The 27,126-nt window shown below is 38.6% G+C and overlaps 1 long non-coding RNA gene across 1 annotated transcript; it reads right to left on the bottom strand.

Moving 5' to 3' along the window:
- Positions 1-1,062: 1,062 nt before the first annotated feature.
- On the bottom strand, positions 1,063-4,048 carry LOC117482852. Its single transcript, XR_004555932.1, has 4 exons — positions 3,832-4,048; positions 2,460-2,547; positions 1,687-1,839; positions 1,063-1,145 (listed from the first exon to the last, which is right to left on the bottom strand). It is a non-coding gene; the product is annotated as an uncharacterized LOC117482852 (long non-coding RNA).
- Between the last annotated feature and the right edge of the window lie 23,078 nt (positions 4,049-27,126).

Genomic DNA, 27,126 nt, shown 5'->3' with positions numbered 1-27,126 from the left:
TTTGAAAAATCGTGTAAAAGTGAGTCAAGTCTTAAGTTAGCCAGTAAGCTTAGTTCTCAAGGGTCAGATTTGGAACTTTGAAGAGCTGGCAGCCAAACATATTATTGACCTTTGAAATCAAATGCGTACGCAAAACAGTTGCGTACTCGACCAGCCAGAGCAGAGCCCATCAGTGCCACAGGGTAATTGCGAGGACAGTTTTTATATTTTCTAACAGTTCTACTTCAGAATGACGAACCATAACTAGTTACACACAGGTGTGTAACCTTTTCATTCTCCAGGACAGTCACATACGTTTTCTGTGACTTGTTATCATTTTCCATGACTGGAAAACCTGGACGTGTAGGAAACCTGAACTAAGCTCTATTGTAGAGCTGGTCATAGAGCTTCTTGACCTTGGTGGCCATGCCTTTCGTGTCCAGCTCCATGAAGACTTTCTGGATATATTCAAATGTCAATTTTAATGTCTTGGGATATTCCAGATTGAGAGCATAAAGGAAGCCCAGGAGAATGGCGACAGCATTTGCAACAGACGCCAACTTATTCACAACCTCTTGTCCCTCAAGTATGATGCCAATGTCTTTGGTTGCGGCTTGTGCATCTCTGATGACGAAGATTGCGATAGTTTCCCGCTGAAGAATTTGTCCAGCCTCTTCCTTCTCCGACACCTGGAAAATAATTTAGGAAAAAAGAATCTGAAATCAATATAGCTCGGGTTTCCCCCCAGATGAATAACTGTTAAGACATATCGTGGACGTCCTGGAAGGCCATAATTGGCTGTAAGAAGGAATTGTATCGTGATGCATTGCTTTGGCTCTTGTCTGTAGCTATTGCCTGAGCACGTCTTTAAACACTACTAGGACTGCCTATTGGTTACTCGCTGTTTTGGTGACATTTGAATTTCACTTGTACTCCTATTACACTTGTTGTTAGTCACTCGGGATAAGAGCACCTGCTAAATAACTAAAATGTTATGTAAAATGTAACACACATCATATAAAGTGGACAGCCTTAGCTAGAATTTTAACATCTCAACAGTAATCTTGCCTTACCAGGAATTTTTTGATCAGGTCCTCCACCGATTCTCCCATGTTGAGGATGAGACATTTGAGAGCAATCTCCCTCTTTGTAGTGGTGTCAGTATCCTGCATGAAGACAGTCACAATAATTAATGTTAATTGTTCAGTTCGTCCATTCAATCAGTGTGAGTGTGCCACGGTTTGTTAATGTGGGATTGAGAGCTAGTGTATGTAGGAATGAATGCATGGGAATGGTCATAAATGCAAATGAGCTTTGGGTGATAAATGAGTAAGGATGCATTTAGACAGTAGAGACATGAAAAAAGAGCATAGTTTGGCGTGAAGTTAGGGCTGGACACTTTTTCATATCAGTCGATAAAATAATGATTACAATATCAGTCAATTAGTGTGTCAACCATATTAAGGCCATGAAAAAACAGCCAAGAATTCCCATTACGCCAAAATGGATGTCTGCACCTATAAATATGTAGAAAAACATGAACATGAAGAATGAATGTGCCAAGTCTATGAAACCTCCGGCTAAAAGGTTGCTGTGTCGGATCAGTGACCAATGCTATAAATAATTGATTATGTATTGAAAAATATATCTATTGTTATTGAGGCATATATGTAAGTGAGCAGTAAAGTAAAAAACATCTGTACATACCGTTTCCACAATTGGCAGGAGCTTTGTCTTCTCCCGGATAGCTCCACCCTTCTTTGTGACGACTTGAATTAGTTCACTGCACTTCTCGTCAAGTTTCTGCATGAACCTTGCTTCAAGGGGTATTGTGGTTACTCTGAGGAATTCTTCATTCACCTAGGGAATATAGGTAGTATAGATATATATATATATATCAAAGACAGACAAATGATATGCAAAAGCATGTGATTTAGCTTTACGTACATTTGATTACACACACATATACATACATACTATGAGTAAAGTTAGTGTACCTCTTGAACTTCGAGTGCAGGTTTTAAATCTCTAACTGTACATACTTTGTGTTTTCTCCATTTATGAGTGTGGAAACTTCCATATATGTTGGTTTGATATGAACAATCAACATACATGTGGTGAAAAAAGTCTGTTTCAGTAGCAAGTTGATTGTCATCACAAAGATGGCACTTAAAATGTGAGATCTCTGCTCTTGAGGATTGCTGAGAAGGGTGTTGTGTACAAAGATGCTTCAGTAGTGCATTCCATGTTTTACATGAAAATGGGCAGTTTTCATATAGGCAGGGATAAAAACGGTGCCTTCCATAATGTTGATGATCTAGTCTATAATGTTTTAGCAGTTCAGATCTTCTGGTACATGAATAGCCACAGTCCTTGCATCTCCACATCCATCAAATAACCAATAACTCCCCCCCCACCATTGAAAAATGAAATCCCCAAAAAAGCAAAAATCCCAACAAAGTTTCTACTGTATGTCCAACCGTAACAGCAGCAATGAGAGGGTTGTGGCTGAAGATATAGATGTTTCCACCCGAGGAAACCAATATCCTAGATAAGAGTGAGAGGAGTCTGAAAGAGGGAGAAAAAAAGAGCGATTAACTCATAGTCTTCATAAACATCACCAATAGAAATGCTCAAATCAATGGCAGAATATGATTTAACTTTAATGCAATCAATATAGTTGTTTAAGGCTTAGTTTAGGATGAAGTCATCTAGCTATATTTTTTATCTACGATTGTACACACCTATAGTAAGGTTAGCAGTGTTTTTCGATTGGAAATTTCATATCTTGTTTGTCAAATTGACATTACATTACAAATTGCTGGGTGCGCCATTGTCTTTATCATTTTGAGATGCTCAGATCAGAGCAGACCCTTCTCACCTCCCATCTTAGTTGTTAATATTATTAGCAGGGTGGGCAATTACTTTTCCTGGGGGGCAAAATGAGAAACCCAGATTGTTACAGGGTGCCAAACAAATTAAACTCAGGAGTAACTGCTAAGTGTATCACTAAATTAAATTAATAAAACATACTGTGCACTTATTTTTCAGCATTTATTATATTGGAAATCACACCACACAGCATCTTATTAAGATAATTACATTATATGCAGGAGTCTTTGAACCAACTGCTACCAAGTTATTAGCTAGCTAGCAAGCAAGCAGATAGCATACCACCATGCGGGCCGGGCTAATTAACGTACCGCTGTAAAGTCACGGATAAAATGAGTTAATTTATGTAACATTTACCAACGACATCACGTAATGTTAGCAAGTGTAACGTTAAACTTAACTAAGTTTAACATTTACCAACGTCGACATCTAATGTGACCACGTATGTTTGCAGAGAAATGGCAAAATATATAGCATGCAAAAATAAAACTTGAAGTTGAATTAGAACCACCGGGCCCGCATGGTATGCTAGCTGCTTGCTAGCTAGCTAATAACATGGTGGTATGCTAGCTGCTTGCTAGCTAGCTAATAACTAGCCAATTAACTTTACCGCTGTAAAATAAGTCACGGATAAAATGAGTTAATTTATGTAACATTTACCAACGTCTACATCACGTATTGTTACCAAGTGTAAAGTTAAACTAAGTTTAAGACTTACCAACGTGGACATCACGTAATGTTAGCAAGTGTAACTTTAAACTAAGTTTAAGACTTACCAACGTGGACATCACGTAATGTTAGCAAGTGTAACGTTAAACTAAACTAAGTTTAACATTTACCAACGTCGACATCAAATAATGTTACCAAGTACGTTTGCAGAGAAATGGCAAAATATATAGCATGGAAATAACAGTATGCTACGAAATACAGCAGCATAATTAAATTGTTGTTTTCACTTACCACAATGTAATGGTTGCTCTCTGTCTCTCCGGTGCAGGAAAAGATCGGTCGTGTTGAGGCTCTCTTCCTGGGCGGCCTGGGTTGTTTGAAGACGGTCCTGTCTTATAGCTTTCTGTTTAATGCGCATGTGCGGGCCTATGCGTAACCTTAAGATTGTATATTCGTCAAAACGGATATTTCTTAGTTGAGCTCTGAATGAAAAATATTTACATTAAAAAAATATATTGATAAACAAATTATTAGTTGAAGAAATAAAACAAATAATGTTGAATTGAATGAAAGGACAATTATAAATTGGATGGAGTACAGCTCGAAAACCTTTTTTCAGTGTGGGCTGGCTCCGGCATATATAGCCGAACTCCTCCAGCGCTACACCCCAGCCAGAGCTTTAAGGTCTGCTGACCAGCTGCTGCTGGTAGTGCCCAAGACCAGGCTTAAAACCAGAGGGCACCGAGCCTTCGCAGCAGCTGGCCCTATAGGCTCTGGAACACTCTGCCCCTCCATGTGAGGTCGGCCCAGACCCTAGCACTTTGGCTCGACCGGAAATCGCTTTTAAATGTGCTTTATAAATAAAACTTGATTTGATTTGATTTGATACTAAATAATTTTTTTTACAAATGAACCAAAGACAGTGAAAACCATAAAGCAATTTCAGGAAGTATATATTCACACTTAAAGCATTAGCCTACAGAACAGTACAGCTTACGAAGAAGAAATAGAATCTGACCCTTTCGCGACAAACACAGTATGCTCTTTTTTTGTTTTTTAGTCACATTGTAATATGCTAAGAATTCCCATTTTTTAAAATCTGATAACATCTATTTTCATGTAAATGTAAGAACAGTTACCTTTTTGTGTATCCTTATTACGTTATCCAGTTACATGTAATCCGTTGCTCCCAAAGCCTGCTGACAGAGTTGGGAAGTATTGGAGTACAAATACTTTGTTACTGTACGTAAGCACATTTTTCTGGTATCAGTACTTTACTTTAGTTTTTAATCCGAGTTGGGTGGCATGATCATTATTATTTAGAGTCATTGCGTGCCTATTGATTTGAACACGATTCGTGTATCCATCATTTCCTGGTCTTCTCTAAACAAGAGGGACCAATGAGAACTCGGCTTGAGTCTATTCGGTCTATTCCCATCATCCTCTGAAGCAACTGCAGCGCCTTATTATACCAAAGATATATCTTTAATGTTTTATCATTATAAAGGGAGGTCAGTTGCTTTATAAAACAGTTGGTAGTTATGGGTTATCTTGAAGCCCATACTTCTTTACTTTTACTTGAGTAACTAAGTTTTAGTCAGTACTTAAACTTGTACCAGAGTATTTTTAAACATGAGTATCTGTACTTCTGCTTGAGTTAACCCTTAGATGCACGAGTGACTGGACCCTACACTCTTCCATAAGTGGGTCTAAAAGGACCCGTATTAGAATAATATGTGTTTTTATGCCATTTTTGTCATTTTGGTTAAGAAAAATCATTTATAATATTTAGTATTATATTTTGGTTCACACTAGAAATATTTTATATTTAATTTTTCACTATTTATAATTTTATAAAAAAAAATTACATTTTGAATAAAAACGTTTTGAACATATTGATGTCAAGATCTCCGCTATTCTGAGACCCTCACAGTATTCCAGTCCATTTTCAAAACTCATCTCTTCTCCTCTTGTCTACTCATAGCCCACCTCCCATCAATCCATGCTGGTTGATCAAGTTTGATAGTCCTATACCCCCCACCCTACCCTTCCCTTATATTGTAAAGCGATTTTGAGTCCTTGAAAAGCCCTATAAAAATATAATGTATTATTATTATTATTATTATACTGACGGGTATCAGATCTTGCTGTGTAAAATAATCTTTCCTGAGAGGTGTCACTTGTGATGTAGTCTGTGTGGTCTACAGTGAATGTATTCCTGACAGCCACAGGTGATAAGAATCAAAGGTTCCCATAGAAAATGCATGCGGGTCATTTTTGACCCACTTACAGTATGGAAGATTGGGGTAGTAAAACTAAAAACTACAATTTCTTAAAATGTATAAAATATAAATTAAAAATTTGAATGGCATGATATCCAAAAACATGTTTTTTTGAGGAATAGCTGGAATATGAAATGATAATAAAATGTAATTACAAAGATACTTCAAGAAAACCACCTCACCGGGTCAAAAAATACCCACTTATGGAAGCTTGGGGTAGTAATAAAAAAACTACAATTTCTTAAAATGTATAAAATGTAAATTTAAAATTTGAATGGCATGATATCCAAAACATGTTTTTTGAGGAATAGCTGGAATATGAAATTATACAATTTTTTTATTACAAAGATACTTCAAGAAAACCACCTCACCGGGTCAAAAAAGTCCCACTTATGCATCTAAGGGTTAAGGATGTTTACTTTTGCCATCTCTGCCTGCTGATTAGTTTGATTTGAAGTGGACAAAGCGACCTGTTACAGCTCAATTGGATATAAATCTTATTATAACGGTTTCGTTTCTATTTAAGACCACTCTATACGCATAGAGAGGCAGCAAATTCGTACAGAAATGTTATGAGCTCAGTTCAACAGACACATGGCGAAAACAGTTTCCTTATTCACTTTTTTGTCAATCTCTGAGCTGCAGATAGTTTTTTTCAAAAGTTGTTCAGTACATAAACTAACCTTAGTTTTCCTCAATCAATTGGAAAGTAAACATTTGTATTCTGCAGTGCAGTATAGGCCTCACCAGGCGTAAAGTGTGAAATAAAAATAAATCGTATCTTCTAGTCAAACATAGAGCAAGTAAGTTCAAATTAAAATCACAATTACAAATGTGTTGTTAGGTATTCATATTTGTGTAGTTTTACTGTTTGGAGCTAATAGTGGTTCTGTGTGTTGATCACAAATATTTCTGCTCCAAACCTTAATAAAAATAGTATTTTATACAATGTAATCTGAAATGTATTTGGAAAAAGGCTACAAGAACATATTGAGATATACTGTTCTGTATTATGTATCCACTCCTGTATTTCCTATAAACTACTGTTCATAGCCCTTCAGGGACCAAGCAGGTAGGCAACAAGGACACAGGAGTTGTTTAAAGGGGCCCTATGCTCATATTCAGATTCATATTTGTCTTTTGAGCCTCTTCTGGACATGTTTAAATGCTTTAATGTTCGAAAAGTGCTTTATTTTAAAAATAGTCCATTATGCTCTGATTGGTTAGCTGGCTGGCTCTGTTGTGATTGGTCAACTGCTAAGAGATGTCCCGCCCCATCATGTAACATGTTACAGATGTAAACAAAGGATTACCTCTGGGGGGAACTTTGGAATAGATTTTGCTAACCATTTACACACACAAAAACCTTTATAACACACTACAGTAAAGGGTCCCTTTTAAAGAAACCAGGTTTTTAATTTAACCAAACATTTTAAAATGATTATAAACCAAGAATCTTAAAAACTAGGTCTATAACATAATTCACAAGAAAATACGTCTTGTAAATATAACCGCAACTAAACATATTGGCTTGGCCACACCAGATAGCAAACAAGGTGAAATTAAGATTAACAGACATACAAACATAAAAACCCAAATCCCCCCTTGACATAAGAGCACATGGTATGGTCCAATTAACTGTTTCCAGTATTTAGGAGTCCTCAGCCCTCAGCCACACCTTTTGCTGCCCCAGGAAAGAACCTCCCCCAACAGCCAAGGTAACTCAAAGACAACGAAATGATTTAAACAAACAAGCTCAAGAGTTTTGTTCCATCACATATAATACCGCACTCGTGAATGGGTTTACCTTCTATGTGTCGTAAAAACAGCGGTTGTTAACAAGTGACTTAAGGACACTACCAAACGTCTACACAAGTCTGCCTTTAGCTTATCGATGGTGAAAAAAGCCAACATCCATGCAACTGTGATGTAGTTTGTTAATGGCCTCAAGTTAGCTTTTTACTTCTGGCAAATGCATTTACTCTTCAACAATTACAAAGTGGTGTTAATATGTGGAGATTATCCTGCTTAACACAACTTAGTATGCAACATATATTTTTGTTGAACACAGAGCTTATTTTCTACAATACTGTACACAAAATACAATGGTAAAATCCCATAGCTTTTTGTCGAGGGAGCCCTCGCGATGCTACCATCCGGGTTGGCCTACACAAATGCATGTTCACTGCACCACTGTATATATGGTTCTTCAGTTGCTTAAAGCTGAACTACAATCACCAGCTAGTTGCTAACATTGCCTTATGTCTGTTGGTGTTGAATGTACGGTTGGTTAATCATAGATTTCTTTGCAGAACAGATGCCTGTAGTTTAGAACAAAGTTGATTAATGGAAAGAGAGAAAAAACTGTGGGCAATAAAACCCAAACGATGATCTGAAACACTCAAGAACAGAGCCATATTTATATCTGCTTGTTCACCATTTTAGGTTACCCCTTTACATAGGCTATTTTATCAATTCGTAGTATAAAAATTAGGGCTGTCAAGTTAACGCGTTAACGCAAAAAAAAATTAACGCCACTAATTATTTTAACGCGATTAACGCATGTGTATTTTTTGTCCTCGGCCGCCGTAGTTTCAGAGCGCATCGAGTGTAAAATACCATCTACAAGCTGATGCTGACAGCCCCGCTGATGCCGCCCGCTTGTGGCAGACCACACTTCCACGCTCACCGGCAGGCCCGGACTGGCCATCGGGAGGACCGGGAGGGTGTGTGTATGTGTGGCGCGACTCGCGCGAGCGAGGCACACCTTACGTGTAGTTGTTGTTGTTGTTAGCATCTGGTGCTAGCTAGCGCTAACGGATATAAGGAGCTGTTTCAATGACATGTCGCCGACAACTGCGCCGAGCACTTGACTTTATGCAGGTAGCCAGACAGTGGGACATTGTACGAAAAGTCAGCACACTCAGCACGGATAGTACGCGCAACATGATTGCAGCGTCCAGGCAGCTCCCGTTCGAGCATATATGCCTTGAGCTGCACATAGCTCCAACGATCCATCACAGTGTCTCCACATTCACATTCTCTCACACACACACACACACACACACACACACACACACACACACACACACACACACACACACACACACACACACACACACACACACACACACACACACACACACACACTGTATTATTGTATGAGAGAGGTTCCAGGTTGTTGTGTTTAATATTCATGAGAATATTTGTCATTGTTCAAATGATAATAAACAAACATATAAAGCATATTTGTCCACTCATATGTTGATAAGAGTATTACAAACTTGAAAAATATCCCTCTAAGGTACATTTAGAACAGATAAAAAATGTGCGATTAATTTGCGATTAATCGCGATTAACTATGGACAATCATGCGATTAATCGCGATTAAATATTTTAATCGACTGACAGCCCTAATAAAAATATAGAATAATGTTGGTTGTATTTAAAAAAATAAATATCAAGTTATAATTGCATTAAAAACACAATGTACAATATGTTACATGACAGGTCATGATTAAGTCACATTTGGCCAATGTTAGACCTAAATATGCAGAAATAAAATGTCTGACATAAACCGCAAAGTAAATCTGAGACTTAAAAAAATAGGAGAGCTTTCTGGAATCAAAAATAATTTTGTTTAAGGTGCTCTTCGATTTGGATACATGTAGCTGCAAAAATCACAGAAAAAACTTCAAGGCACTCTCTTTTTAAAGATTTAAAATGCAGATATTTTAATGGCATAGTCATATTACATTTTAAAACTAATCAAGAGCAGTTCGGCATTGAGTCTTTTATCAGCGAGTCAAACACATCTCAAGGGAAAAGTTATGTTTTTTAGTTGGATTCTAGCAACAATCTTAGGCAAATAAAAGTGAAAGTAAATGGTGTAATTGAGGTCATAATGATACATTGAAAGCTGAACAGCAACATAGTTAACACAGAAAACAGCAATAATTACAGAACACAATAAGAAATATATGTATATGAGTCTGAAACTTGATAAAGAAGTCATTCGAACTAAGACATTCTACCCGAATAATCAGCCCATGTAGCACGGTTTCACAAATCTATTTTTGTTATTTAACTGCAGTTTTTTTACTCTCTGAAAAGCTGTTTAGACAACTATACCACAAAAGAACTTGGCAATAAAGTGAAAGACTAAAAAGCAAAAGAAAGAAACTCCTGTGAAAATTCTCTACACACTGTAAAATTTGGCTCAGTCACCTCCTGCTATTCTAGTCTGCAGAGACTATTACTGAACGTCTTGGCAGAATGGCTGATCCATGTCACTTACAGTCAGGGTGTCTCTGCGTCAATCACTGCATCCAACATGATCTGAATTGTATTTGTCCGTAAGCAGCGCTGATGTTCACACAGGATGCACACAGCTGGTTGACTCTGAATGAGGGGGAAATATAAACTGTGTCATCAATAACCATCTGCAGCTAATTCAGATCCTCATTATCATTGGACACTTTAGGCAAGTATGTCTATCCTCAGTTGGTAGTACTGCTTGTGGGTCTTCAGATTACTTTAAGGCTTAAGCCCCGCCCCCAATCATATATTTTTGTTTTACACCTTTAAGAACGTTATGATTTAAATAAGGGTATAAAAGTGGACGTACTGGGCACTTCATTGGGTCTTGGAAGGGGCAGGTGGCTGAGGTGTCCCTTGCATTGTGCTCCCAAAACAGCTGGGAGTACTGGTGTGGGAAGAAAGACCCCTGGACTGGCCGGCTGAAGTGTCTGGACCTCTTCCCTGACACTTAATAGTGCTAGACAAAAATAGTTCTCACAGGTTCGAAAGAATTAACAGGAGGTAATCAAAGTACCATGCAAAGGTACTTTATTTTGTCAATAGCCGCGTTCACACCGGAGTACTTTCACCGTACTTTTCGCGTTTTAGTTCCGTGAGTACCCCTTATGTCGCGTTCACACCAACAATCGTACTTAATCTCGGGTACTTTTACCCCCATTTTTAGAGCCAGCTCAGAGAGCGTACTTTTCTGTGGGTGAAAAGTGCTCCAAAAGTGCCCCAGTGCTGATTGGCTGGGCGAATTGCAAACCACGCCCGTACAACTCTGAAAATGTTGTGTGGAGACGCCATTGTTTTTCCTCGCTACAAAAACACAACGCTCCGTGCGTTGTGTTTGTTTTTGAAAGCAGTTATGGCAAGCATCAAGAAATGATGAGGTGTCAGCGCTTCTGGAGATCTACGCCGAGGAGGCGACCCAGGGAATGCTACTGAAGCCAGTTCGGTAGCTTTCACTCGACCTGGGAATTGTGCACAGCCCCACCGGCTAAAAATAAAGAAACTCAGGCAGGACTACAAACGGCGGATTCAGTGGCCAACGATGACTACCACGACGAAGGTAAAATCAACTACATGCACTGGGGTTTTAATCTGCACAATAATGGTCTCAGATGTACTTTTATTTGCTCAGTAGATCAAGCTAGCCATGCTAGGCTCCGAGCTAGCTACATCTAGCTAGCTAGATATTCTCGGCCGCTCTGAAAACGTTTTGACTTGTGAATAACTGTGCAGTGTTTCTGTAATTTGCTTCACTAACTCATGGCACTAATCGTGTGTTTCAGGCGAGGATGGACAACTCTCGGGATTGGAAACAAGCGAGCTTTGCATTCTAGATCACAGCGCTTTGTCGTCCTCCTTACCAGCAACCAAACGCAAAGGTACACACACTGTAACTTTGTCTTGAAAGAACGTTACGCATCGAACTGATGTTCACAATCATGTTTATTTCATAATATTCATCATATTTTATGTTTAACTTGCCTCAACAACATTAAACAAAGTTCAAGCATACATGAAGCACTCTTCAAAAAGGAACAATCCTCCGTGTTTGAACCTCTTGAATCGCTGCATAGCCGATGTATTTGGACTGGATTATCCCAGAGAGGCCAAACATTCTTTATAATACAGTTTCAGATTTGTGAAACCTTAATTCTATTTTTGAAAATACAAAAAAGGGAGATTTCAGTGCTTTTTTTACATGTAGACCACATTAGACCAGGTCCTGATCTAAAACCACTATGCCTAGACTCATCAAATCTGGACTGGATTATCCCAGAGAGTCAAAAGATTCTTTATAACACAGTTTCAGATTTGTGAAACCTTAATTCTATTTGTGAAAATACAAAAAACACATTCCTAGTAAGTTGTAAAACTACATGGCGACTAAACAGATCTTGTATCTTGCTTATTTTCCCCTCTTAGGAAAGCGGACACGGGATGCGAATTTCTTTGACACCGCCCAGGCGTTGGAGGACCGGCGTGCCGTGGTGAATGAGTCGCTGCGTGGAGATCAGATGGTGCTGTTCACCAAGGCCCAGGAAACGGAGGACAAGATGCTCACCTCGATGGAGCGCCAGGCAGAAGTGTTCAAGCAGCAGATGGAGCGCCAGCAGCACCAGGATGAAGTGTGGGCGCTGCGCCATGAGGAAGCGTCGGCGCAGCGGCAGGATGAGCGACAAACTGCATTTAATAACAGTTTATTTGGTATAGTTTTTGTAAATGTAAATACTGACACACGACACACAACGTTGCACTAAGGTGTGTATGCTGCTGAGAATATCCCTACACCTGGGACAGTTTATTTTATATTGTTATTACTGTTATGACTTTATTTTATATATAATGTTTACTGACATGTACAACTGACACTTTATTTACATTTAAAATTGTTCTATTTAATGTTATGTCTTGAGAGTGCAATAAAGAAAACCGACATGGCGATTAAGCTTATTTCTCCTGACACTTTATCTTTAGTGACCTGTGTAGCATCCTATACATCACATGTAAGTGATTATTCTGATACCATCATGTTTCATCGGTTATAAACTGGCAAAGCTTTATTTGTCATTTATTTATCATCAATGTTGCAACCTTGTGGGGGAATGGCAGGGGCACATACACAAATATGATAATTTATATCATTTTAAATATTATTTGACCTAAACTTTTAATTCCCCCCCATTTCACACAACACAACATGGAGTCCACTATGGGCCAAAACTAACATGTATGTTTGCATAGTGTTTATGGCAGACGGATGCAGTGGGTCTCAGGAAGATATATAATAAAGGTGGGTTTGCTGCTGAGACTCCCTACAGCTGGGACAGTTTATTTTATATTATTATTACTGTTATTATATAGTACAACTGACACTTTATTTTATATTGACAATGTTTACTGACATGTACAACTGACACTTTAGTTACATTTAAAATATTTCTATTTAATGTTATGTCTTGAGAGTGCAATAAAGAAAACCGACATGGCGATTAAACAGATCCTGTATCAGCCATCCTACGGTGAAACATGGCAGTCATGTGTGCTTTCCGTCGGCCAATCCTTTTCCTAAAGCTTTTGAACTGCCTTTGATGCTGAAGAAACTTTGCGATTATAGCATTCGACGTGTGGCGGCTCCGGATTTTTGTCGGACGCCTAATAGGCTCAGGCTCTGGTCGCATTAACGAAGTTACAAAGCTGTATAACATGAGCACAAACAGCACAACTCCAGTCGACTCCATCTCCATAATGTCTGAGGTCGGAAGGTAAACAACAGACAGTATACGCGGGAAGTTTTTCTTCTCTTGTTTTGTAGCGGATTGCAAACAACTTTAAGGTGCTTACCGCCACCTACTGTACTTGTAATCTTCCCTCAGGGAAAAGTACTCCGGTGTGAACGCGATCTGTACTAAGTGCCCTGGGGTTAAAAGCGCCAGGGCTCTTAGTGCCGGAACTAAGTACAGGAAAGTACTTGGTGTGAACGCGGCTAATGACAGAAAACAAAATCCGAAGAGACCCTAGGATTATACTGCTATGCAACAGTTGTATTAGCATATTTAAAGCTAAAGCACCCTTGTTGACTGGTTGGTCAACCAGTTGGTTGATTGGTTGACTTTGGTGAAAGACTATGTTCCACCTCCCGTTTTCTTTGATTTACAATATTTTCGCATATATTTTCTAATTATGTCCACACTGTAAAAACTGCTTTGGTAAAACTTAAAAAATATGTGTCAAGCGATTCCAAGCAATTTTAAGAGTTTAGTCAACTTTTGCAATTTTTGAGTTGGTGAAATGTACTTTTTTTAGTTTTCCTCTACTCAAGAATGTGTTACTTTGCTAAAACTTAAAAAATATGTGTCAAGCGATTCCAAGCAATTTTAAGAGTTTAGTCAACTTTTGCAATTTTTGAGTTGGTGAAATGTACTTTTTTTAGTTTTCCTCTACTCAAGAATGTGTTACTTTGCTAAAACTTAAAAAATATGTGTCAAGCGATTCCAAGCAATTATAGGAGTTGGGTAAACTCACTAATGTGATTTTTTCTGCATATGAAAAGATGAGATGAGCCTACAATTAAAAGCCCAGATATTAAGTGTAACCAATGCAAATAACAATCTGCTAAGAACCACACGAGAATAAAGTAAATTATAAAACACAATTGAGTTGCCGGAACCTATATACGACAAACTCTTCCTGATTTCAATCCAACCCTTTAAATATTTGATAGCATTGAAACATCGCAGATTAAACAAATAAATTAAAAAAGGGAACGTTATGGACATGTTAATACATTTTATTAAAATGTGATTATTTCAAAACAGTTGTCATAAAAGAGTAACAAGTTTGTTTAAAAGCACAACACATTAACATACATGGAGACACATGGTTATTACTTGATGGTTATAACTGCATCTGGCTCTTGGGCAACGTATCACTTCATGCTGTGTATCACGAGCCTGTTGCACTTCGACCTCTGCTGTTCCCTGTAAATACAAATAAAACACTAAATTGAGTACAAATCAGGACACACCATGTGTTTTCCTCAAAACAAAAATCAAATCCGTCTTGAAAACATAACGAGCCAGTTTACATTAGCTGTTAACAGACGGTAACAGAGGTGCTATTCACATGCATTACAAGGGGTTTAAGCCATCAAAAAAAGGCTGGTTTGCAAGAAAATGAACCAAATAGTCATGATATTGATATAGTTCATAAAATGTCCAACTACTTCTTTTTAACCCCACCTCATGCTCAGAGATGTATATAAAGTGGCACATGGGTCCTAGAATAAAAAGAACAGACGATTATTTCAACTTTTATCTTGATAAGTGAGAGCGCAGGCCAGTCTACATGAATGCAGGGCAAGGCACGTTTCTGTCCAAAGGTTCCATGATGGAGTCGATAATGTTTTAAAATATCACTTTGAGTGGTGACACTTGTGCTGCATAGTTTACATCTCCATCCCATCTGTGATTCAAAAAATAGAAATGGGTACGTTTACCTGATGCTCATTATATTAGTATGTAAACATAACACGTCTTGAATTAACCTCTGAAACAACAACTCTGACACACTCAAGGGCTTACCTAATGTGAACCTGAAGTCCATAGCAGGAGGCAAAATGTCTTCAAGAGGAGGTGTGTTTTCTGGTGAGGCAAATGAAAGAACAAAATAGTTACATGATGACAATGTAACAATCATTTCAGTAGAATTCATTAAAACATATTTAATTCAATTAATGGAATCAAACATTAAAACACAATTATCATTTAAAACGGTATTGTATTTATATACATTTATAAGGATGGTATTGTTAGATACCAGTACAATTCCATGATTCTCTACACAGCAGATCCTAATTACTTCAATATACACTCCTTTATCTCGTTTGCATACTGTCTAATATCTACTTTATGTTGTAGTAAAACATCTCCTTAATAAAACTGTATTTATTGATATTTCTCGCTAAAGACTGCATTTTACTGGACTACATTGAACACATCTTGCTGACGTTATACATGCCTCCTCGCCCAATACACACTTTTACTGAATTGCGCCTGAATGCACCTTAACTGAAGTCACCTCCGTGACTTTCTACTGAGAGCTAACGTTAACTCTCCTGCAGATTCCAACATGGATGTGCATCTATAGCGTTGCAAAAGCATGAAAAATATAGTTTGCACTTAATTTTGTATAATAAGAACTCGATGCTGTAACTGCAGACTATGAGTTTAAATTGGGTACACTAAGATTGTTGAAAGATAATTCATTGCTCACAGTAAAACAAACGGCGAAATACATATAGAGGAATTAATATCAAATAGGCGCATTAGTAACTTACTCTTACATAACCGCTGGGTTATAAAGTAGTAGGGAATAGTTTTAACGGAGGTATTTTACCGCACAACATGCACGGCAGGAGAGCCTCTGAGCCCCGCGGCCGCATCACGGTGCCCGGGCCAACGCTTAGAGCGGCATAGGGGAACAGTTTGCGGAGTTGATTCTTAATACATACTCTTAACTTAACCACTTTTAACAGAATTGCGTCGGTAAGCACTTGATGCAAACTTTGCACAACAACTTTGCGTGAAGAAATAGACTACATGAGCACGACAGGGCTGAGTCTAACTTTAACAGCAGTAATGGCGCTGGCATGCATTAAAATGTCGATGTTTCGTTCAAAACAGTGAATACAAGAAAAGTAAATAACACTTTCTAGTTAAAAAGCAGTAATTAATAACTCAGGTGGCATGCTTACTTGTTTTACGATGGTTTGAGGAGGATCCAACGCAAACACGTGTCCAACTGCTGAAGAACCGCTGCAAAGAGGAACAGGAAGTCTCACACTTTTTTGATTATTATTCAAAATTATTATTCTCGTTTGAGGGCGTGGCATGACCGTGGCGTTGAAAAAAGCATTTTTATTACGTTTTCCAAAACGTCTTTTTAAAGAAAGTGTGATATTAATTTACAAATTAATGAGTTCTTAAAACATGTTCTCATTGTTGCTTACGTGTTACTTATTTAAACGCACATTGAAAAAAAACTAATTTAGGGCAAGTAAATTACATAAAAAAATTGAGTTTTGTTGTTCACCATCGGAACAGTTTTTACAGTGCATGGTTAAGTTATGGCTAACTTGAACGAAACTTGAACTATCATGTGGGAGGGGGATTTTCACTATTTGTACGTTTCCTCCTGTAGCTTTGCACTCCAATAACTTCCTAGAATGTGACGGAAAAGTTTAACCTGAACACCTAAAAGGAACCCATCATTAACCTTGACACTCTTATATCTGCAGTTTGTTAAGTGTTGTTTCTTTTTTACTAGGAATTGGTACTGCATTATTTTGGTGGTGATTCTGGTCACGTCAGAACAATGGTGTTGATCAAATGTCATTCCAGCTGATGCTTTTATGTGAAGATCTTGATAATGTTGTTCCAGGTGCATGCTGTAGGTGGCTATGCTATGTTACAGGTGTACAAGTTATATTTCTAGAGATACTGGCTGAGTGGGACAGAATTGGGAAAGTATCCTGGAAATAAGTGTGAGAAACTAACCATTAATAAGAAATCAACAGAAGAAATAATAACACCATCATCACGATCATGAGATACTGGCATTACAACTTGCATGTTTTCCAGTCAGCTAGTTGCAATTAGTTGCAAAAAAGGAAAGTACTCAGGTTAATGTTTTTTAAATCCTTTTTTCCCTTATGTTTTTAAAGTACTCTTAAAATCTGAAAAACAGTAAATGAATAAAATGTTCTGATTAAACGGAGTGTCACTATACACCCAGGTGAAAATAGCCACTTTCTCAATGGCAACTACTGACACCTGGGTGCAAATAGCATTGTTGGATACAGATATCTGGGTGCAAATCAGACTTGGTGTACTCGCGCACTGATGGACAGAATTGGGAACGTATCCTGGAAATAAGTGTGACGTCGTTGACGTCACTAAGTCTGGACCAATTGGCACACAGCTATAGAACAATAGGCACACCCTCTGCCAGGGTGGACTCCCGAGCAGCTCAGGAGTCCGCCCCGCGAGGCTCCCGGAGCGGACAGTGTAAGGTGGATTTCCCGCTGTGTTTCCCTGGATGCTGGATATAGACCAAGTGCCATGCCGCGTCGTCCGCTGGCATGGCACGCAGACCCCACGCAGCAACCAGGAAACGACACCAGTAATCCACCTCACACTGTCCGCTCCTCGAGCCCCACAGGGCGAAGCAGCAAGCCCCGCAACGTCCCGCCAACACGGCACCCAGACCCCACACAGCATTCTCATCTGTTTGATATTACTGGTGTAATTTTCTGGTTGCTAACAAACACCATTGTAAAACTTAAACACTGATGTTCAGCTGTAACCGTGGTTGACCAATCAGAGCACAGTGGGCTCATAGGGAGGGGGGGGGGGAAGGAGCTCCATGCGTGTAGGACAGAGAGTGAATACACACACAGAGATGCTGTATGAGAAAACCAATGTGATTTTGGAACATTGAACAATGTAAATCTATTCTAGTAGACCTCAACAATGGAATTATGATCAGTAGAAATGGCCAAAACATGGGACCTTTAACAAAAGGTCCTTGAAAATTCTACTTTAGATTCATGAAGTGTACTTAAACCTTAGATTTGATCTCATTGTCCTCGTAAATTGAAGCCGTCTGCCGGTTGATCCTTATTAGCAGGTTAACGCACTGCTTCTCTCCAGAAAAGGGCATGTGCCAGCAAGGCCGGGGTCGCACAGAATTTGAAATTGAAACGAGGGTGCACCACAGGACTCCAAATGAAAAAAGAAAAGCAAGAAGCAAATGGCAAACACGTTTTTAATGTATAAGTCAGTAATAGACTTTTATCACAGTAACTCCATTTTCTAATGAATGAATAAAGAGGAGTTAAGAGTGTTTGCACAAGTTATCTTCATATTTTTCAATTGCATATTGAAGATTTCACTCCCCGACAAAGGATACAGAGCAAGAACAATCATAATTCATAATAGGACATAAGGAAAATAATCTAACAAATCATAAGAAATGTTACATTTTTCAATTATTTAACTTCAGAATAATAAAATAAAAAGTTAAGTTTGCTCTTGTGTGTAGATTCAGATTTTTAAGAACAAATATTAAATAGTGAAAAACGGTGAAGGTCATCTTTATTAAATCTGCACAAGTGGGTGTTATAAACAAATGTATCTCTAAGACTGATCGGTAAATGCAGCCCACATGAGGTTGACAGTCACAGTGACTTAAATGATGTTGTTTGATTTATAAAATACACTCTAAACAATTACGAGTAATTGTGTTTTAAAAATAAGTTATAACACAGAATTATTTATTTTAATTAATTGTCACTTTTCAAATCAGCAATAATGTGTTATCCAGCATCATGGCAATCTAATTGAAATGAAGGGGAAAGGAAAACAAAAATTCTTATGTTTTTAAAGTGCTCTTAAAGTGCACCTATCATGCTATTTTTAGGCAATAGCATAGGTCTCAGATATATAAAAATATATAAAAAACATGTCTATGAAGTGTTTTGCTCAAAATACCAAACAGATCACCCATTATATAACTATGTGCAATATTATTATTATTAGTATTATTAATAATGCTATGATAACGTGCAATTACGTACCTGCCACTACGTTTTATTTTTTGCACTACTAACTACTAAATACTGCTAATAATTGCATTGATTGTGTGACCATCTATGTTTCTATGTTTCTATGTTTCGTGTTGTCTGTAGATGTTTAAATGCTCTTTTTGCTGCACTTTTAGTGTACAGTTTTGCTGTTGTGCTGCTGTGTTTATTGTGTTTAGTGTATTTTGTTACTCTGGCACAACAATTTCCTTCGGGATAAATAAAGTCATATCTTATCTTATCTTATTCTAGCCATGCCTCATATCCCTCTATTTCACTTCCTGTTTCAAAAGTGCTGATTTTGGGTATAAAGCTTTAAAAAAAAGATTGATAGAAAATAAAAAGGGAGGGGGCTGAGCTCATGTGGGACCCGGCAGCCACTGTCTATACTGCCGTGATGAAACGCCATATCATGGATTATCAAGGATTATTTCTGAAATAGTATGGAGCTCAAAGGCTTTCTCTCTTGCCGGTTATACCACAAGGTGAGTTCCTTTTTATTTCCTGCTTCTTCACACACATGCTCTCCAGTACAGGTTAGCTCTGAGTGTTAGCGATGCTAATGTAAACACCGACCATATTACGTCCAAAACAGTCGAGAAGGGTCTAGCTGCGGCCGCGGCCAGTACACGACACTACACGACACGCCCCCTACACGACACGCCCACCTGACACGACACTACGGTGGCTGAGAGACATTACGGTACATGGCAGATTAAAAGCGAATTGACGACACTGACGCTGACGCAAGGATATTTAAGGAGACATGAGGTTTACAGAGAACAGACAAACAATATGGCGCACCGAGTACAGGTAATTAACGTATTGTGGTTTTAGATATAATTACATACTATTTAGGTTCTCGTTTGTTTGTCGATGTGGCTGTTTAGCGCAGTGTAATTGTGTTTATTTTGCTAATTTGTATTTTAAATATTAAATGTGTATATATATATATATCTTAGCTTGACATGCTCGACGTTCAGTTAGCATATATGCTAACTGAACATGCTCGTTCAGTTAGCATGTCAAGCTAAGAGCTAAGATATATGTATATATTTTAGCTTGACAGATGGAACAATGCATGTACTCGCATTTTTACAAGAATCTGATTTTGTGTAAGTTTTAAATATTCATTGAAGGTGTCTTTCACATTTGAATGTTTTAAAAAAAAAAACATGTATTAGCTGCTATACTGACATGCACATATGTATAATTATATTATTATTTTAAGTGTGGTTTAAAGTTAAATGATATATAGTTATTGGGTAGAGCCAAGTAACCCAGGTGGATGCATTCAGGCCTCTGTTTTTAGATGGGGTTTGTGGCCATGCTGTAGGCCTGACATTTAAACCATAGACTGTATATATAAAGATTTAAACTAGCTGAAGGGCTTTCTGTTCGAACCACAGTGACATCTAGAGGTTGTTTTGTGCATAACATGTCAACCAAAAGGGTAGAGCTGGCTGAATCAGATGGAGTTAAACTTTTTTTTTTTTTAACAAGATATCAAGACACAAAATGTGCTCTACCAAATGGTGGCGCTGGCAGTTAAAGGGTTACCTTCTGAAAGTGAGGAAGTATGACCAGCTTTGTCCCATAGGATTATACAGGCCAGTCCATTGCTGCTTGTTTAAGGAGTTAACTATTTCCAATATTAAAGTCACTGAAATTGTATTCTATTTTATTCACCTATAGACAAACAACACAACACTCCGTGATGGAGCACGCCCAGAGCTCAACAAATTGGACTCGGACACCTTCCGTCCGGACACAGACGGAGAGAAGGTTCACAGATGAGGTGGCGTTCGTCATGGATGTGCTTCTGCCAGAGGTTAGATTTCACTGACTTTTTATTTGTCGACTACACATTATATAAAATTACATATGTTGCACTTAAACTCATGGTCAATGTCCAGTAGAATGTTGATGCCAATTGGTCTGGCATAATTGTCACCTGCAGAATGGTACAACCTTTATTGGATGTCTACATTTTACTCTAACTGTTAAACGTGTGGCTTTAATCCCTTCATGACACAGGCGACAGTCCACGCCCTTGCAGCTGTACTCTCGGTTTCCCTTGAAAGAGCCAAGGAAACGTATAAATGTGGACCCGAGTATGACTGGAGGTAAGCTGGAAACATGAGGAGAATGCTAATACAATTTCCATTTAAAGTGTACAACCCCTGATGCATGTGAATTTATAATATTACTAGGGCTGTCAAGTTAACGCGTTAATAACGCGTTAACGCAAAAAAAAATTAACGCCACTAATTATTTTAACGCGATTAACGCATGTGTATTTTTTGTCCTCGGCCGCCGTAGTTTCAGAGCGCATCAAGTTTAAAATACCATCGACAAGCTGATGCTGACAGCCCCGCTCCTGCTGCCCGCTTGTGGCAGACCACACTTCCACGCTCACTGGCAGGCCCGGACTGGCCATCGGGAGGACCGGGAGGGAGTGTGTATGTGTGGCGCGACTCGCGCGAGCGAGGCACACCTTACGTGTTGTTGTTGTTAGCATCTGGTGCTAGCTAGCTGCGCTAACGGATATAAGGAGCTGTTTCAATGACATTTCGCCGACAACTGCGCCGAGCACTTGACTTTATGCAGGTAGCCAGACAGTGGGACATTGTACGAAAAGTCAGCACACTCAGCACGGACGCACGCACGCACGCACGCACGCACGCACGCACGCACGCACGCACGCACGCACGCACGCACGCACGCACGCACGCACGCACGCACGCACACACACACACACACACACACACACACACTATTATTGTATGAGAGAGGTTCCAGGTTGAATTGAGGCGAATATTTGTAATGTTCAGGTTGTTGTTTAATATTCATGAGAATATTTGTCATTGTTCAAATGATAATAAACAAACATATAAAGCATAGTTGTCCACTCATATGTTGATAAGAGTATTAAAAACTTGAAAGATATCCCTCTAAGGTACATTTAGAACAAATAAAAAATGTGCGATTAATTTGCGATTAATCGCGATTAACTATGGACAATCATGCGATTAATCGCGATTAAATATTTTAATCGACTGACAGCCCTAAATATTACATATATGACTTCTTTATACCATCTTGTCTTATCAGTGAGATGGAACTTTGTTCTCATTACCTCACCAAGAACATGAGTGAGGAAGCGCACCAAAGGCTGAAGGACTCCAGTGAAAGATTCCGAAGAGCTTTGGATTCCGAGGAGTTTTTAAATAGGCTTTAACCTCCTGCAGGTCAATCCTGGCTGCTTACATTTTTATTTAAAATCATGTTGATTTTACTGTTGGGATCAATTTAAAAGGTTATTTTTTTTTTTTAAGCAGACCAGCTTGAATAGTGCCCCTCTGATTTTCCACATGATGTTCTGTTCAATAAATGTTCATTGAGGAAAACGGTATCAGTGTCTTATTGTATATTCATCACAGTGAATGCAGTGAATGCTGAACTTGCCGGACCATATACTGTAGTTGAAAGTACACAATGAAACACTGGCTTGCTTGTATCAAATCAATACAATTCCCACATGCCCTACCCCGGAACCTGCGGTCTTCAGACTCTGGCCCCCCGCACCAACCTGCGATCCTTCGGGGACAGAGCCTTCAGTATGGCAGCCCCCACTCTCTGGAACGCTCTCCCTGCGGAGATCGACAACATCCCCACGCTTGACGCCTTCAAAAGGGCCCTCAAGTCTGCCAAGGTCTTTGGCCCCAAATCTATTTGTTTTGTCTGTCTAACTGTTTGTCTGACTGCCTTTTGTTATGTTTGTTTCTACTCCTGTTCTTTTTAAAGCGACCTTGGGTCTCATGAAAGGCGCTATATAAATCCAAGTTATTATTAATACATCATTGGAACGGTAAGAATCTCAGCTACAACACTGACTAAAGCCTTCCCATCTCCAGTATGCCTACATGACAAGCATTTTTATAATATACAGTAAACATATCTTTGACTTATTGCAAAATTATAAAATGAAATTTACCCCTGCTGTCATTCTGGCTTTGACTGTTCAAATGAGATGTCAACCATCAAAATGGGATAAGGGGTTCCAGAAATATCACTGTGCAAAACACACCGGCCAATTTTGACCGATAATAGTATGGGAAGGGGGGTATGACCGAACGCGAGAGAAGAGACAATCATCAAGCCAGATACCAAGGTATTTACAACAGGCAACCACTTCAATTACTTTTCCTTTATGTTATTGTTATTTGGTTTTTATTAGTGCTTTTGTCGTTTTGAAGGAAATTAAAATACTGTATTGAGTTGGTTTCTTCTGTTTTGGAAGCCTTGTATATCTTTTTGGTCTTGTTAGAAATACCCCATGGTAAAACTGTGTTCTAGCAGCAGTTAAATAAGCTTAGTTTGCTGTCTTAGACTGCCAGATGTATTAAGATGGTTTGTTCACAATTTACACATAAAACCTAAATGTTCATCTGTTTATTGTTCTTCTTCCTTTATATTCAAAGCATGTTGATTGTCTATTGGCTATATCTTGACATTATGTTAATTTGAGCATACTTGCCATACATTTATTTTAATTGATGCGATTCCTTCAAAGGTTTTGTAATAGACCCCTAGTACTTTTAATTTATAAAGTAATAATAATACATGTGAATGATTGAGCTCATTAGTGGCCTGACTGGCCCTCCTAATTTGTTCCTTAATGACCCCATGATGTGATTATGTATATCTTAAAACCTTTAACAACTATATTTAGATGTTCACAAATATCTACATTTATGTATAAAATACATGTGTAGCAGTTAGACAAACATAATCAATAGATTATCTCATTAATACCTATTTTATATATTAAAAAAAAGTTTACTAAACCACCGTTTGTTGACAAAATGATTTGGGTTGAAAGTTATACTGTTGTGTCTCAAACGGATAGACTAGGTTATTAATTTATTTGCCTAATAGTTGCTTAAAATGCTACAATAACATTTGCAATTCGTTTTTAATCTGCCATGTACGATCTCAATAATAATAATAAGTGTCGTCAATTCGCTTTTAATCTGCCATGTACGGTAATGTCTCTCAGCCACCGTAGTGTCGTGTCAGGTGGGCGTGTCGTGTAGTGGGCGTGTCGTGTAGTGTCGTGTACTGGCCGCGGCCGCAGCTAGACCATATTGAAACAGTCGGGCATTGTTTCTGATAGCAACTTCCTGTGGTGCCGTGGGTCCACATTTCCGATATTACGTCATATCGGACACAAATCTGGATCAGCTCCGTTGTACCCCCGTTTTTAGAGATTTCGGTACGGAGGAAAAGAGAGAGGGTTTTATTTTCTGACGCTGCGTGAGTTCCCTGACACACCGGGGACACATATTTATGTATAAAAGACATCAAAAAGTGCATTTTGCATGATAGGTCCCTTTAACATCTCAAAAACAATAAATGAATAAAAGGTTCTGATTAAACAAAGTGGCTTTATACACCCACTTTCTCAATGGCAACTACTGACAACGCGTGTAAATAGCATTGTTGGATGCAAATGAATGCATCTGGGTGCAAATCAGATTTGGAGTACTCACACACTGATGGACTCAAACTCGGACTTGCAAGTTTTGTCTCGAGTCCGGATGTACTTAGCCCCAGGTGTGTGCAGCTGCGAGGCGATTTCCTTTACCTATATATAAAATATAATCCACTCAGATTAATACATGATGACTCAGACTTGGAATCTGACTCGAGCACAGGTAATGATGACTCAGACTTGGACTTGACTCGGACTGTAAGAGTGGGGACTCGAGAGGGACTCTGACTTGAGAATTGGTGACTCGACTACAACTCTGGTGCAAAAAAAAAAAAAGGTAGCAGCATTATATACACAATTCACAATAAATCCACCTTTGTGCCTCTTGTAGACGAAATTAGTATAATAACAACAAAGACCCAGAAAAAAGGTTGCTGCATAATAACCTTTTTTTTCATATTGAAAACATTTTGTACAGATCATGAACAATGTATGTCACTTTACCCTGGCAACAACAGCCACCAAGGGCTTCCACACAGTCACAGCAACCAATGACATGATGCATATTTTATTTTGTCATATCTTTTGTTGGCAGCAAATCCACCACAACACGAAAGAAAAAAGCTATTGTTACATCACTGCTGAACCCGGTCCTCTAAGCTAAATACTCATTGTGCTAAATGACTCCCCGAGCAACTTAACTCATTATATTTGTACTGCAGTGAATGAAGCTAGGCCCCTATAGAGGCATATGTCAATCCATGCCCTACTATCAAAGGAAAAGGTCAATTACAGTTGCGTGTCCAAGAACTCTCTATCATAGCCTGACCTGCCACGAAAGTCACAAGAGCCCCATCCAAATGTCACATGTTTCTGATTCCCAATGCTTTGGATTGTTTACCGTGTCCAATTGGTAGTGATTCAGTATTTGTGACCTGCTTCCAGTGGTGAAGCCAGATTGTATACTTAAGGCAAAACAAATCCATTCAAAGCATTAAGATATAGTGCAACAGAAACATATAAAATGACATTTAAATACATGTCAAAACAGTTATTAAAAGGACAAAAATGAAAATATAACAAGCTAATGTAGAATAATACAGGTATACAATACAAGAATAAAAGTTAAAGTGGTAGGTAAGTATTTGATTTAATAGAAAGCAGAGGTAAAAAGGAGTTGCAACTAACCCCCAGGTTTCTGGTAGTTTGTTCCAGACATAAGGAGCATAAAAACTAAACGCTGCTTCAAAATGTTTTGTTCTGACTGGGGGCAGAGAGCAGAAAGGTCCCAGAAGACCTGAGAGTTCTGGATGGTTCATCATGTAGCAGGAGGTCAGAAACTTATGTTGGCCCTTAACCATTCAGAGCCTTATAAACCAGCAGCAGTATTTTGGAGTCTTTAACAGACAGGAAGCCAGTGTTAAGACTTCAGAACTGGAGTGATGTGATCCACTTTCTACGGAAGCGCCAGCCAATCAAATCATATGCCAGTACAAGGGCTAGCCAATCAAACCGTGTGCTTGTGTGTCCGGGGCGGGAGATTAATGTGATTGGTTGTTGGTCGCACGCCAGACACGCCCACCGGCAAGCTTCAACGCGACGGAACCGTGTGGACGTTGCGTTAGTGTTAGTGAAGACTCGAGCAGCAGCGTTCTGAATAAGCTGCATCTCCCCTTTTTTTAATGGAATAGATTTTTTTGTGAGACCTGTAAATCAACATAACAGCAGTCTACTGAAGATAAATCAATGGACACGTTTTTCCAAATTCTGCAGAGACCTTTAATCTTAGATACAGTACATTGTTACGTGATAGTATGCTGTCTTTGTAATTGTCATTGTTGAAATTCAGGTGCGAGTCCATGACCTCAAAACTTTACTTAAATAAAATACTTGATAATATAAATCCCACCACTCTAAAATGTTTCATTAGGCTGAATATAAACTATAAACCAAGGCTATGATATACTCTCCCTTTTTGCTTTCTTTCAGTAAATATCCTGACTTATTTGGCAATTTTTTCATCAACCTTCAGAATGTATTATTATGACAAATAAATTCAATTTGAGTAATCATCTCATACTGAGTAAAACAAAGCCTTGAGGGGTCCATTGCTGTTATCGGTCTGCTGCAGGAATATGACAGCACTGGTCATTTATTCAGACACCTTAATTATTTTCTATTTACATTTTGTGGATAAGAAACCCCTTGTAGTTGTTTGAATAATCTTTCAGAAGCAGCAAAACCTTTTAGGAGCGGGTTAGGGTGGATGGAGCAGGAATCTGAATGTTAATGCATGCTGTCATGGTCACGTGTTGTTGACCAAAACTGTCAAGTTCTTCCGGGTTTTGGCC

The sequence above is a fragment of the Trematomus bernacchii genome, unplaced genomic scaffold (genome assembly GCF_902827165.1).
Source record: "Trematomus bernacchii unplaced genomic scaffold, fTreBer1.1, whole genome shotgun sequence".
In the NCBI taxonomy this organism is placed as follows: domain Eukaryota; kingdom Metazoa; phylum Chordata; class Actinopteri; order Perciformes; family Nototheniidae; genus Trematomus; species Trematomus bernacchii.
This window is presented reverse-complemented; position numbering and strand designations above follow the sequence as displayed.